Raw genomic sequence first — 15,581 nt, 5'->3', positions numbered from 1 at the left:
TTCTGAACATAGCGATTCAGAGCGCTTACGTCCAGAACTGGTCTCCACCCCCCCGATGCCTTTGGTACTAGAAAAAGGCGATTGTAAATCCTGGGGAGTGTGGATCCTGCACAAGTTCGATGGCCTCCTTTTCCCACATTTGTTCCACCATTTGTAGGAGAGTTTTTCTCATTACAGGGTCTCTGTACCTCGCTGATAGTTCCCGAGGCGTAGATGTTAGGGAAGGGCTGTTCTCGAAGGGGATTACATATCCCTTCTTTAGGACCGACACTGACCAAGGGTCGGCTCCCCTTTTTGCCCATACTCCTGCAAAGTTGGCAGGAGTCTGGCTCCCACTGGTGCTTGAAGGAGTAACAAGTCATTTGGATCTTTTGAAAGGCCTAAAGGAAGACCTTCCTCTCTTGTCAGAGCTCTTCTTTCTGGCAGGGGGACGAGCCGCTGTACCTCCACGAAAGGGCTGCTGAGGAGGACGAGAGTCCTTCTTAATCGCCGATACTACAGGGCGTCCTTTCTTGGACGTTTGTGTTAGTAGGTCTTGTGTCGCCTTCTCAGTTAGCGAGCGAGATATATCCTTCACTAACTGAGAAGGAAACAGATGGTCCGATAGAGGGGCGAACAATAAAGCAGTCCTCTGGCTCGGAGAAACCCCTTTTGATAAAGGGATCCATAAACTGATCTCTTTTTCAGGAGACCAGCACCAAAAAGGAACGCAACTTCTCCCGACCGTCCTGTACTGCCTTGTCCATGCAAGACAGGACGCTATGGAGAATCTCTGGGTTCTTAAGAAACTCCGGATCTTTAGACTTGTTGGCCAGAACTCCGAGTGACCAATCAGAAAGTTGAACACCTCTAAGTGCAAAAAGTCCCTTTAGAAAGTGGTTCAACTCTGAGTGTTCCACGTCGCTCTGACCGATCCTAAGGATGTGACGTCTAGAGGCCTCCACTAAATTGGAAAAGTCCGCATCTGCAGAGGCGGGCAGAGAAAGACCCATAGTCTCTCCTGTTCCATACCAAATACCTCTCTTTCCATGTAGTTTGGAAGGAGGCATGCAGAATACCGTCTTTCCTAACTCCTTCTTCTTGTCCATCCAAGAATCTAAAGAATGGAGTGCCTTCTTCATTGAAATTGCAGGCTTCATTTTCAGAAAGGCCGAAGATTTTGCCGTAGCCGAGCTCGAAAAGAGAGAACGAGGAGAAGGAGGAGCCGCCAGATAAGAGAGTCTCCAAACTCTTGCAGCAATAATGAGGCTAGACCTTATAAGTCGAGAGTCCTCATTTGCAGGCGGTTCGTCATCAGACAAATCTTCTAAACCTCGGTCAGAAGAAGGAGAAAGTTCACGTTTGGAGGGAGAGTCCTTCCAAGACCTCCTACGATCTGAAGGAGAGGAACTCCTATTTGGAGAAGAGTCATAAATTCCAGGAACGAGTCTCCGACTCCTGCCTCCTGGAGGCTCTTGACTCTTGCCTCCTGACTCCTGCTCCTGGCTCCTGACTCCTGCCTCCTGCCTCCGGACTCCTGCCTCCTGACTCCGGACTCCTGGCTCCTGCCTCCTGACTCCTGCCTCTTGGCTCTTGGCTCCTGGCTCCTGGCTCCTGGCTCCTGACTCCTGACTCCTGCCTCTTGCCTCCTGGCTCTTGCCTCCTGGCTCCTGCCTCCTGCCTGGATGCCTCCACACTCCTGGCTCTTGGCTCCTGCCTCCTGGTTGACTCCTCACTCCTGGCTCTTGGCTCCTGCCTCCTGGGTGACTCCTCACTCCTGGCCGGTGCCAGACGTCTGAAAGGTTCATCCAGGTTCGTACAGGACACCTCACCTCGAGTAGGAGTATCGATCCTGGCGGCAGATACCTCCATACGCCTGGAGGATCTTTTGATCGGAAGGGAAGAGTCTTTCCTTCTAGGAGGTTCCTTTGACAGAACTCCTACAAAAGACGAGATCTGCTCTTGCATCGCCATCATGAATCTCTTCGTAACCTCCTCTTTATCCTCTTCGGGAGGAGGGGAAGGAGGAGGGGAGGAGTCCATAGCCTCCACCTCCTGCCTCCTTCTCACTCTGGTTGAAAGAATGGCTCTTCTTGCCTTCTTCACTCCCGAAGAAGACTCCTCAGGGAAGTTTTCTGGGCTCGAATCAATATCCGGAGCCTTCCAAAAACTCCTCTTGAGCCTGGACCGAGATCGATCAGAATCCTCCAATCACGTCTCGGAGATGAAGATCCCGACGACGAAAACACTCACGCAGGACGCTTTTACAATAGCGATCCTTGGCAGTCTGGGGTGTCACAGAAACCGCCGAAGGGACACCTGATTGGTGGGGATTCTCCACAACCTCCTTTCGGTTTTCGACATTCCTTCTCCTCTGGGCATGTGAGCTTGGAAGAGGTCTAGACCTAGGAGCGTTGCTGAGGCCGACCAGATGCCCCCTCCACTACACTGGGGACACTCATATCACTGTCCACTGAATAATCACTAGCCTTACCTTGTATGGCAGCCATTTTGTTTTCCATCAACTGAAGGCTGCTTTTAGATCCGCCAGTTCTTTCGCTGAATCTACAGGTTCTGCAATAGGTGAAGGGGCTGCAATGGAAGGAGAAGTAGCAATACTTACCCTTGGGGAAGATCCCAAGCTAGGAATTAGTTCAGATCTAGAACTACTCAAACTTCTATAAGAAGCCTTCCTCACTCTTTCTCTCTCTAACTTTTTTAAATAATTAGTTAGATTCTTCCATTCGTCTCACTCCAAATTCTCACATTCCTTGCAAGTATTAGTAAAAGAACATTCATACTCCCTGCAACCCTTGCATACCGTGTGAGGGTCTACCGAAGCTTTCGGCAACCTCACCTTACAGCCTACATTCACACAACGTCTCACAACCATTCCAGAGTCAGACATTTTTAAAGAAAAATCCAAAATCAAGTCCACATAACAGTCCCCACAAAAGCGTATGCCAATCCAACAATCCAGATACGTCACCAAAAGTCGGTCAAGAAGATCAATTGCCGGTGAAAAAAGAAAAACCAATCGAGAGGAACCAACAACAATGTTGATGGCCCGGGCGACAGAAGAATTCTGATTAGAAAACGGGAATGGTTCCTAGTCCTGCCACCCAGGGCAGGGCGGTAGATCACCTGACCTACCGGTAGCGTGTGCCGCGAAATTTGGAAATTCTGTCGGAGACGACGGAGTCTATAGCTAAGTATATATCTGGCAGGGAAGTTGAATGTTATAAAAACGATTCTGTCAAACTCAGTCATACAGACGAAGCAGTTACAATGATGTCATCGTTTAAAAACCGCTATATCTTCATTATTTGTAAAAAATAATTGGCTGAAACTTCTGGAAAGCATGCACAGCATGTTTCTGCATAGATACAAGTAATACTCGATTTTTTATTTTTTCAAGTTGACAAGTCATCCGCCATAGCGGACGGTCCCCTTAAGAGGAAGAAGACCGAGAGGTTAAGTGGAGGATGATGCCTTTGATAGAAGGCAGTGGAGAAGGTGTATCAGGCAACCGACCCCTTAATGTAAGGATAATAGTGGGAAAGATCATTTGCAACATAGCCATATCTTTAAAGCTTGAGATAAAAGTAATAAAAAAATTAAGTACCTAAGAGACTAGCATGTAATTAGAAATACTCTTGTTAATCCTTATTTACTTTTGCTTCACATTCCTGTGTTTCATATGGGTTTCCTGAAGTTAAAGTTAATGAGGTTTAAGTACAACCATCAGTATTTTCCTCAGTATTTCAGCAGCTTATAACATGCCAAACTGACAGACAGCTCCAAATTCTTATTTACTCTTCTTAGTAATTTTACTGATAATCTACTCATTCCCAAATTTCTGCCAAGTCCCATTTAAGAAATTTTGGAAAGTTTATTGTTAGTCATAATGTCAAGTTGTTAACAAGGGGCTCCTTCATGAAACAATAAGAATGTTTCCCCTACCAAACACATTAAGTCATTTTTATTGACATTGTTATAAAAAGCATCTAATTAGGCCTATAAAATTCAACACAGATTCCTATTAAAAACTGTGTTATAGGTCCAGTCCCATCAGCGATATACTATAGCACATGATCAGTGACATTATCCAGTTTGGTCTGCTACAATGGCCTCATAACTAATAATTACTGGAGAATTTTTCACCCCTAATAAGTGGCAATTTCATGTTTATATGTAGGTATATAATAAGATATAATTTGCATAATAAACATTACCATCAAATCACAAGGTGACTGGACCATACTTCTAATTTCATTTTCTTGAGCATTTCTTTTTGGAGTAGTTTTCTTTTAAAAATTTCTTTTCATTTCAAAGAAGGGAACCAATATTCCTTATTACACTGACCCTAAGCACTAAGTACAGTACTAATGCAATGGGTAGTGTCCAAAATAAGTGATGAATATTCAATATGCTGACTAATACAGTACTGAGCAAGACGGAAAGGACATACTGTATTGGTATTAACATAAGCAAGGTTTAGCATGCTAACTTCAGTCATTTAATCATGCAAAAAAAACTTTTCAGCACCACTGTATCCCACATAATGAAATAGAAAAACTTCATATCAAGTAAGGAAATTCACAAGCAAGAAATGAAGGTAATTTTTTTTTTAATTACTGCACACATGTTTTAGTCAACAGCATCAACAACAACTCAGAAACATGCAATATGCCAGGAAAAATGTTAAAATACCAAATTTCTGATAAAACAGTTTCTATACTGCCAATACATATACAGTAGTATATCAAAGCGCAAATTCATCGCTACCAAACATTACAAAATTCAACAACATTTGCTGATCCACTTCCAACAAGAATTTTTTTTTTAGAAAAATATCAACTACAGGCAGTCCCTGGTTATCAGCGATCCAGTTTTATGGTACTTGTCTAGCAAGGAAAATCAGTTATTTTCAGCACAAATTTCTATTTATTGGCACTGATAATAAGGCAGTAACAGAGGCGCCAATGTCCTGTTATCTACACCGACATCTGGTTATTGGCAGCGGTAAGCACTGAAAATTGCCATTTACGAGCTGTTTGGTGAAAAATGGGTGCATGGCCGGCTGGCTGGGATTGAGGGAGGAGAGACGGGATCCCCTCAAGGAAATTGAAATGGTCGCAGGAAGCAAGGGTTGATAACAAATCAATTTTATTCACATTTTGCAAGGATAGTCAAAGGAATCAATAGCGTGTGTGTGTGTGAGAGAGAGAGAGAGAGAGAGAGGAGAGAGAGAGAGAGAGAGAGAGAGAGAGAGAGAGAGAGAGAGAGAGAGAGAGAGAGAGAGAGAATAATCAATGTCTGGCAGATGTGAAAACAACCCCTTATCCATGTATGATTGTTAATGTGTTTTTTACACTAGGATCTTGAATGCAAGAAGATTAATTATGCCACACCACATCAACTTACTGTTGGCATACGGCAGAATTTAAAATGATAATCCAATAAACATGAGGATTTTGTAAAATAAGTAAAAGTAAAAAATGCAAGTAAGAAAAAGAAAGAGAGATCAAATAACTTTTCATAAGGAAGTCCCTTAAACAAACAATCCAAGGCTTGCAGAAACTGAATGTGGCAGCTGGGTGTGTTTTATGATGTGGGGATGACTTACTCTTACAGATGTTAAAAAAATCATTAAAGCAAGTGTCACTCGAGAGGTGTTTTACCTTAATAAAAAAATGATTCAGGTAAATCGAGTGTAAGTGAAAGAAATGGGTGAAATGTAGTGAAAGAGAAAATCACCCAAGTCCAGCCCCAGCTGGGAAGTCAGTGGACGATCACCATCCCCTCCCTCCCCTCTCTACCATCTCACTCAGTGCAGTCCCAAACACTCTCTCAAGGTAAACCTCTTTTGATTTTTATTGTTACTATATTGCATTTGATTGTCTTACAGGCGGTCCCTGGTTATCAGCGAGGTGTTTCGTTTGCGGCCAGGTGCTGATAAGCAAAACCGCCATTAACCGAAACTCCTGCGATTTATGGGCTTATGGTGCTGCTAACCAATTCATGGCACCTCTTTTAGGTATATTAAGGCACCATAACCCTATTATTGATGCCTTATTGTGCAGATAACCGAAACACGCATGTTATGGTTCTAGACAAGCAGCATAAAACTGGATCACCATTATCTGGGGACTGCCTTTATATTGTATCATTTTGTTAAATTTAATGTAAAATTCCCCTTTATTATCTTTTTATGTGATGATCTGCTTTCACATGCATACAGCAATGTTTTTTACAGCCTCTTCTCCTTTTCTCCTCAACAGTATAAACATAGTTACAATGAGGGAAATTCATGAGCATGGGAGAATTAATTGAATTTCAATTATTCCTTATGGGAATATTTGTAATGATATGCAAACATTTTGATACACAAAATGAAATTTGGAAATAATTAAATTCTTATACTGCGGAGCCACTGTATTTCATAAATTCATGCATTATATAACTCAGTCATAAACATCTTAGCCTTTGTACAAGAAATTTCAAAAGAAAATTTACCAATATACCCAGAACCATTTTGTTGTTCCAGTGCTAGGGATAAATGGTTAATATGACATTTTTATGATAAAATAACATTTTACATACACTTACCAAGTAATTACATAGCTAACAGTTTCTAGAACTGGCAGCTAAAATACGGAATTCGCGGGTAGCGATTCCTCTTTGTTTGGCTATAGGTACCTAGTCCCGCCCACTTTCAAGAAGAAGAGTAACAACTGACCCAGGTGCTTCAATCTGTTTATGACAAATAATCATCCATAAGCAGGGAGGAGGGTGGGCTCCATTCTGTAATTACTTGGTAAGTATACGTAAAATTTTATTTTATCATAAAAATGTTATTTTTACATAAGTAACTTACCAAGTAATTACACAGCTGATTCCACATTGACAAGAGGTAGGGGACTACTCTACCCCAAACCATCATGTAATAATGAATTTGTGAATAGAAAAGGGCTCGCCTTTTTTATTTTTTTTAAATACTTGTTGTTTCCTTGACCTTGTAAGAGACTGCTGCAGAAAATAAGGCCTCTGGTCGGCGCTCGTCTTACATGGTGGAGGCTAGGGAGTTGGAACCCAGGTCGCCTATTACCTTAGTGGAGCTTTGAAGCGAAGCTTATGGTCTAACTGCTTACAAAGACTAAACAATATGTCCCTACCCAGAGTGCAGTACCAACAATGACCAGACCAACAATGTTACTTATACCATAAAACTAAATTCCAACCCTTTACCAAAAACAAATGGAGGGTATCCTAGCATGTACCTAGTACCCCCAGACTCCCAAAAACACAAAAACCTTAATTCAAGGTGAAAAGGTAGGAAGGGATGCTTCCTAGGTTCACTTCCCCTAACGTCCTGCATTCACTGTACACAGTTTCTATCTCTTTTAGATAGTGTGATGCAAACACTGGCTTAAATCTCCAGAAAGTCGCTTGAAGGATATCCACCAGGGAAAGGTTCTTCTTAAATACTAAAGAAATGGAAATCTTCACCTATTTGAGTGTGTGATTCTCTAATCACTTCCCTTGAAAAGAATGACAGGGCATTCTTAGAAAGAGGACATAAGGATCCTTTACTGACGTCCATAAATTACTGGAAAGGCCTCTAAGTCTCCTCCGTCCTTTCAAGCAGAACTTCAGGGCTTTCATTGGGCAGAGGACTCTCTCCTCTTCTTCAGGCCCTAATGACTCTGACAGACTCTTAATTAAAAGAATGAGGCCAGGGTCTATTAGTATTCTCATTCCTGGGGAGAAAATTAAGATAGTGAACAGATCGCATCTCCTACATACAACCCGATTCTCCTATCTGTAGCCTGTAGTTCACTTTCTCTTTTTGCTGTAGCTAAGGCTATTAAAAAGAGCATCTTCTCTGTCAGGTTCCTGAATGAGGCATCTTCCAATGGTTCAAAACGGGGCCCTGAAAGGCAATTTAACACCATACCCAGATTCCAGGCTATTGACTATTTTCGTCTTTTGCTTGTATCCAAATATGAGGCTGTCACTCGAACAACCATCTATCTGCAAATTTTCGGTTTGAGTTATACATACTTTCAAAATTCAGGCAACTCTTCTTCTATATACCAGTGTTTAGAAATTGTAAAGAAAAAAAAAAATGTTTTTGGCATTCATAATCTAGGGAGAGTGAGAGTAATAACTAGAATGATAAATACACAATATATTATCATTCCAATGTTGACAAACATTACATATTGTACTTTTCTCAGACTTCGGTTTTTTGCAGTTATGGTGTGTTTGAGGTACAGTTTGGATAGACAGATAATATTTACACATATCTGTAAATAGCATGGTTTAGCTTCATTTTGAAAAAAAGAATGATGTTATAGCATAAATATTAATGGAAATTATGATAATGTAAACATTGCACAACTTCAATTGTGTTTTTTTCTCCAATTTCTGTTTTGTGCAGATAGACAGTTGTTCAAGTGACGGCCTCATATTTAATCAAATCTGTAATGTCTTGGTTTACAGACAGATCTAATCCTCTATGTCTGAAAACAGAGTTGAGCACAGCTCTACAACCCTTGATCGTAGACGCAGATTAAGTCCATGGAATCTCTGAGGAAAAGAAGAAAGTCTGCAATTTTTGTCACAGTTGTCTTAGAAAGATAAGTTTGTTGTTTGTTTGCACTATGTACGGAAGATTGCCTTCTTTAGAAACCCTTTTGCTCTAAGTAATCTGTGACAGTTTTGAATCTGTCAGAGCAAGAGATGAAACCTCCTCAAGTGCAGTTGTCTGAGCAAATTTGTCTTCTGAGGAAGCAATTTTGGGAAGTCTACTAACATTACCAACAAGAGCTGGAAACCACTCTTTTAATAGCCAGAACAGGGCTACCAAAATCATGGACACGTTCCAGTGTGTTAGCAAACTTGTTTAGTACCTCCCTTGTCATCCCAAATGGAGGGAGGCATAGAGGAATTTGTCTGACTAATCCTGTAGCGTTGTGTCCATCGCCATTGCTAGAGGATCTGGTACTAGGGAAAAAAATGCTGGTTGTCAAGAATTTCTGTCACAAAAGATCAATCAAGGTTTTCCCACAACCTCCAAAGGACTCGCAGACCCTCTGATTTTAGAGTACATTCCATCAGGATCACTTGATTCCGCCTGCTCAAATGATCTGCAAGGACATTGAGTTTCCCTTGCACAAATCTTGTGATGATTGTTGTCCGATTCTCCTTAGCCACAGAAAGAGGTCCCTTGCTGCTTTGCACAGTGAAAAAGGAGTGTTCCCTTCTTTACTAATGTACGCCAGAGATGATGTGTTGTCTTAAGTGTATTGCTATTGTTCTGTTGTACACTTCTGATGCAAACACTTGAGTCCTATGTGCATAGCTCTCAGCTCTTTCACATATATGCATCTCTTTTTCCACCTGAGACCAGATTCCTGACAGTTACTTGGTCTGTAGTAGAGCTCCCAACATACATATGATGCGTCAGCATAGAAGTCCAGGTCTTGTTGAGAGTGAAGAGACTTTCCCTCCTAATGAATCGAGCTGACTTTTTCTGTCCCAGCTGGCCCTGAGATACCAACTGAAACACTCTAACGTGGATTCTCTCTAAAGAAACGAACTGCTCTGTCGAGGCCAAAGTCCCAAGCAGGTTCATCCACTTGTTGGCCAAGCAATGTGAAGGGCGAGAAACTCTTGTATTGTCTGAAAGCAAGACTACTCTTTTTGGGGGCAGAAAAGCCCAAAAAAGAAGAGAGTTCAGAGTCATCCCCAAATAAACTATCTCTTTTTGAGATGGAACTAGCCGAGACTTTTGGAAGTTTTATCAACAAACTTAATTCTTGAGTCAACATTAATGTACTTTTTAAACCCTCTGTGCACTGCTCCTTTGTTTGAGAAGGAAGGAGCCAGTCGTCCAGATACAGAACTATCTTCATTCCTTCTAGATGCAGCCATCCTACTAGAGGAGCTAGAACCCTTGTGAATACTTGTGGGCCACGACAGATCGAAACAGAGTGCCCAAAAACTGATCTTCTTGATCTTGAAATATAATTTGAGATACTTCTTTGATTTTGGATGCACTGAGATGTGGAAGTATGCATTCCTCATGTCTATGGAGACCATCCAATCTCCCTGGCACTTAGCTGATAGATTTGTCTTCATGCAAAATTTTGTCTTTTGAATGAAGACATTCTGGGCGCTCACATTTAATACTGGTCTCCAACCTCCTGTCAACTTGCACCACAAACACACGATTGTAACCCCCACCCCTCTGAGCTCTAGTCTGTGACTGACTATATTGCTCTCTTCTCAAGGAGGGATTGGACGTCTTCTGTGAGAGCTGAAAACCCCTTTGCCGCCAGTGGGAGTAGGGAGTCAAGACAATACGCTTCTTGACTAAGGGGGCTTTTCTACCAATAGAATTGAATACCCGAATCTTAGCAAGAGAGGTGCAGAACCTCTCTTGCTCCATACCTTCCAAAACTGCTGGAGTCTTACTCCTACTGGGGTAGGGAGAATCGCTTTCAGTTTTGGGGACAGTTCTTATTGAGGCTTTCTTAATGGCTGAAAGCCAAAGCAGATGTTTTGTTCTCGTTCTCTGGGGTTCGATCTCGGTCTCTGCTGCCATAAAAAGGAAAGGGCCACAAAGGTGAAGCTACCTTCACACTCGATGGAGAACTTTCTTTCAGCAGTCTCGTGGAATGGGCCAACAAATCTTTTGTGGACTACTACTCAAGCCTCAACGCTGTCATTGATCAATGATGGAGGAAAGAGAGTCCTTTACTAAAGGTGAAAACAGAAGAGTAGACTTCTAACAGTGGTGACTCCCTTAGTGGTGAAAACACCAAAGCTCCCTCTTTTTCAAAATCCCCATCGCATATAGGGAGGCTATTTCTCTTGAAGCATCCCTTACTCCCTTATCTATGCAAAAAAAGGACATCAAGAAGTTCCGATCCTATATCTGATGGGAAGTCGGGGTAATCTTGAATCTTCTTCGCCAGGCCTCCTACTGACCAATCCAAAAGCCAATTACCTCTAAAATATTGAAGGTACTCTTCATAGAATGATCGAGTTCCACTGAGGAGAACATCTTAGCAGCAGAAATGCTGACCTATGGCCAAATTTATAAGCTAGAGAGAAGGCAAAAACTCCCATGGAAGGAGCTTCTCCAGTCATGTACAAGCAGTTCCCGGTTATCGGCGGACTCAGTTATCGACGATCAGGTTTTGTGGTGCTTGTTTAGCGCCATAAAATCAGCAATTTATACGCCATACGGGACAAGTTCCAGTTATCGGCGCCTTAAAGGGTTCTTATGGCGTGCCATAAGGGTGTTGATGGCGCTGATAACCGGTTTATCAGCGCCATAAAATCAGTGTTTTGGTTAATGGGGGTTTTTGCCAATTGGCATACCCGCGGGGACGGAACCCCCCCGACACAACCAGGGGACTGCCTGTAGTACGTATACCTTCTAGATAGAAGGTGAGAAGACGGACAGCTAAAGCAACCTTCCCATTCTCTCTCTTGTCTGCAAGCCAGAAGTCCACTTCTTCAGGCTCTCTTCACCGAAGTTGATAAAACCATCTTTGCAGCTTTGCTGCGTCCGGTACGTATAACAATTAACTGAACCATTGTAGTAGTAGCATGAGCCCGCTGGAGAGAAAAAAGTAGGATCTGTATGTAGTAAAACTTTCGTAATGCTGCATAAGCTGAAGACCACAAAACCTCTTCTGGTATATAAACCTCCTACTCTTCTGCTGACGACACCAGAGAAAGGAAAGGATCGCTAATGGGTTTCGGCACATAAAGTTCTTTAGCTATCCTAAAATGTCATCCAACTTCTAGTGGACAGGACCACTAGACTGTCCTGTTCTCGACGGATGTTGCTGAGGTGCCGAATGCGCTATAAACCCTCTTCTGGCGCAGCACTTGCCGAAGAAGCAAAAGAGCGCTCGAGATCCTTCACTGCCTGTTGCTTGGGAGCTGACTATTGGGTGTTCCACTGGGCACCTGACTACTACAGGGTGCTTGGAAGATGTTAAGCACCTTGGCATGCTTCTGGATAGCTGTACCGGTATACTAGGCGCCAATGCGTGCTTACACCTCTTAACTGTTGATGAGCTCTCCAGAGAAAACCTCTCTGGGGTATCCCAAAAGCTGCACGAAGGTACAGCTTCTCTAGAATTTTTTTATGGAACCATGGCGCCGCCTGAAGCGTCAGACATTTTTTAGTGATTTAGAAGAATCACTATACCGCCATTGGCTCTTCTCTGGGCTTGAAGCTTTGGAACTGAGGAAAGATGTCGTACTTCTGCAAAGACGACTTTCCAGTGGCTGTCAGCAGTCTTCACCTGGGACTTAGCAACAGGTGAGTATGCCAGAGACCTTTGCTTAGGAGAATCAGCAGGACAGACAACCAGCTCCTCCACTTGCACTACACTTAAACACTTTTGCACTCCATGAGTGCCTTAAGTCACTGTACTAGCCTTTCTTTCTCTATCCTAAAGTCTTCACACTCAAAGCAAGAATTATCCATTGAGTAGTTTTGCCCTCAAAATTAACTCAAATTGTATGAGTGTCATATTTAGCCGACGCTAACCTTGTCCTACAGGTCTTGTTGCAATAACGAGTGCTAGTTACATAAATGTCAGACATCGCCAGTTACAAGGTAAGTCAAATTCAGTAATTGAGTCTAATTATCTAAATTATCTGGATAATCATCAAATTAAAATACAATTCCTGTCTAAATAAATGCAGAATGGCTACCAAATAAGAGTATACTACTGATTTCCAGAAAATAGCAAAGAATTCAATTTCGAACCAGCTGCTGACCCAAAAAAACTTGTCGTAAGCCGCCAGAAACAAATTGAAGCGCATGGCTTAGTTGTTCCTCTTCTTCCTGAGAGTGTGCGGGACTAGTCACCTATAGCCAAAACAAAAAAAAAATTGCAACCGCAAATTCCGAATTTTAGCTGCCGGTTCTAGAAACTGTTACCTATGTAATTGCTTGGTAAGTTACTTATGTAAAAAAAAAATTGATTTAGTACATATAAGTTTTTCCTGAAATGATTGTCACTTTAACTGAAACAATGCCAGTTCCTACCGAGAATTACCATAACTGCAGCATACATATTAACCAGGGATAATCAATTTCAGAATTTTGACAACACATTCCTTATTCCTCTTAGTAAGTATGATACTATCACTTCTTAATCATAAATTGCTGATAAATGGAAAAGGGGCTTCATATAGATAAAGATAACAATGACATGTTTATGGTACCAAAACAATTTCTCTGTAGGATCAATGGGTTTGGAAGAACAAACTCATTACAAGATGACATTCTTGAGCTGAAATATTTGCTTGAAAAAATTATATTGGAGCAAAACTTTTGTACGATGATGAGGTCATTTTGAAAACAGAGTGGCAATAGAGAATAAAAAATTCTCAAGTGAAACACCATGTAGGAAAAAGCAAAAAACTCAAGTAAAGCAGTTTTCAAGGTATGCACAGTACTGTAATTCTTAAAGGTTAAACCTTTACTTGTGAACAATTTCATTCATATCCAACTACTCTTTCAATCTCATCCCACCCATCATCCATTTGAGTTTCTGTTTTGGTAATGAACATCATCAAAAAAACTTTGTGACAGCTTATAGTACGTATTGCAAAAGTAAGTTTTTTTAGTTTCTAAACAGATATTTGTTTCATCCCATTATGAAGGTTAATATATCAGTAAAAGAGCATCCATTTCTAACTTTTGATAAGTACAATTTCATTTTGTATAAAAACTTTTCATACAAATCTTTAAATTCTAGACAGCATTCAAGGAAAATAAACTTTTTTAGGGCTGCATAAATTAAAAAGTAAAATAAGAGCTCCAAAAGCTGTTTGTGAAAATGTGGCTGCACAAATGATTTATTAAGTTAATTGAATTGTTTAGTAAAAAAAAATTAAAGAAACATCTTCCATGGGAAAATACTAAAAATCATATATGTTATGGTATCACAATTAGTATACGTATACCAAGTAGCATGCCTACTATATGAAAACTGTAAGAGTTCCTTAAAAGAGAAAATAATAGCATTTCCCCCTTAAAAATACAAGTTTATCTCAGAACGCAGTACACCTTGGCAGCAATGCCAAAATGCTAAGCGTGGAACTAAATACAATACCTACGGTGTACTGAGTATATGATACACCGTTAGTATAAAGTACTGTAGACATACAGTAGATACTTTCTAAAAGTAAAAATACCAGGTGTAAAGTACACTAATAAAACATTAATTAATGAATTGTCATTACCAACACTGGGTCATTAATCTTAATAGTAAATAAGGAAATAAGCAATTTACAATGCACAGTAAGAAGTATAACTTACACATTACAAGGCAATCTAATATTGTAATATAATAGTCAAACCTCGGATTTTGTACAATTTGGTTTTCTTTGCATGGCTTTTTCAAAACAAAATTTTTATTCGGGTTTCATACACATCCTTGAAATTTCGTACATCTGGAAACGCTCCTTCCAGGGCCCACCGCGTGACTAGATGTGATGGTAATTGCTTCATAGCAAAGAAAGTTTAAAGGAAAGGAGAACACATTTTGAGAAGTTCGGCAGCAAGGAGGCGTTAGCGCAGTGTGTTGGAGGTACCTGTTTATCATGATGTTCTAGAATCGGCAGGAGTGTTGTGGATCTCGTCGGGATGTGAGAACGCCGCGATTTCTGATGCAATACCTCTCGTCTAGATTCATCTAAGAAGTTCTAGAAATCCCTGGAGTCGGTGACATTCGCCGTAGGCTCCGCCACCGCTAGTGCCGTATAAATACGACAAACGAACTTTGGAGAGAAGTGATCGTAGAAGGAAGAGATTGTAAAAGAGAGAGTCACCGGTTAGTAAGGGCCACCAATCAGATTATCAGTGAGAGATCAGCAGCAGTGATCGTCAGAGAGAGACTAGAGACGAAAGAACCGACGAAGTATCAATCAAAGAAGAGTTGTTCGAAGGTTGGTTGGATATTGGTCTAGTCGTTTTCCGGGTATGGACGGCCGAGTTGTCTCTACGTTGAGCAGAACTTCCGAGAAGAAAGGGGAGAGTTCCTGCCTTAACGAATAGACCATTTTTCTGCAATACGGAGTCAAGAGGACGACTGCAATTGCCGCTCTACTTTTATGAAGCCACCTCTTCGAAGTGCCAAACTGTTTAGCAAGTATTCTTATTAACCTCACTGTTTTCCCCAGTTCATGCAGTGTAAGATTCTGTCTCTTTATGTAAATAGGAGATACATTCTGCATTTACCTTTGTTAGTAAGCTTGTAAATAAACCTTTGTTGTAGTGTTTTCTTTCTATATTCGTATCACCAGTTTCAACGGTTGGTGGTTGATATATATATTTTTTTTATTTCATATTGAACCTGAAGCGGACCCCCCTCAGAGGCAGTACATTGTGTCGTCCTTTAACCAGGATATTTCGACAACCGTAACATTGTCTCTGAGATCCCAGATCGTAACACTAGACCCAGTACCGAGTGCCTAAACAAAGCATCCCGTGTTCTCTCATGACTTATTCTGCCATTGTTCGTCGTTTTTTTTTTTGTGCTCTTTTATTCAAGCGC

The 15,581-nt window shown here is 41.2% G+C and overlaps 1 protein-coding gene across 1 annotated transcript in view; it reads right to left on the bottom strand.

Moving 5' to 3' along the window:
* Nucleotides 1-15,581, bottom strand: part of LOC135206782 (meiosis regulator and mRNA stability factor 1-like) — a 239,685-nt gene that overhangs the window by 37,874 nt on the left and 186,230 nt on the right. The window lies entirely within an intron of this gene.

This window comes from Macrobrachium nipponense, chromosome 31 (assembly GCF_015104395.2).
Source record: "Macrobrachium nipponense isolate FS-2020 chromosome 31, ASM1510439v2, whole genome shotgun sequence".
NCBI classification, from domain to species: Eukaryota; Metazoa; Arthropoda; class Malacostraca; order Decapoda; family Palaemonidae; genus Macrobrachium; species Macrobrachium nipponense.
Note: the sequence above shows the minus strand (reverse complement) of the source record. Positions and strands in the feature narration are given on the sequence as shown.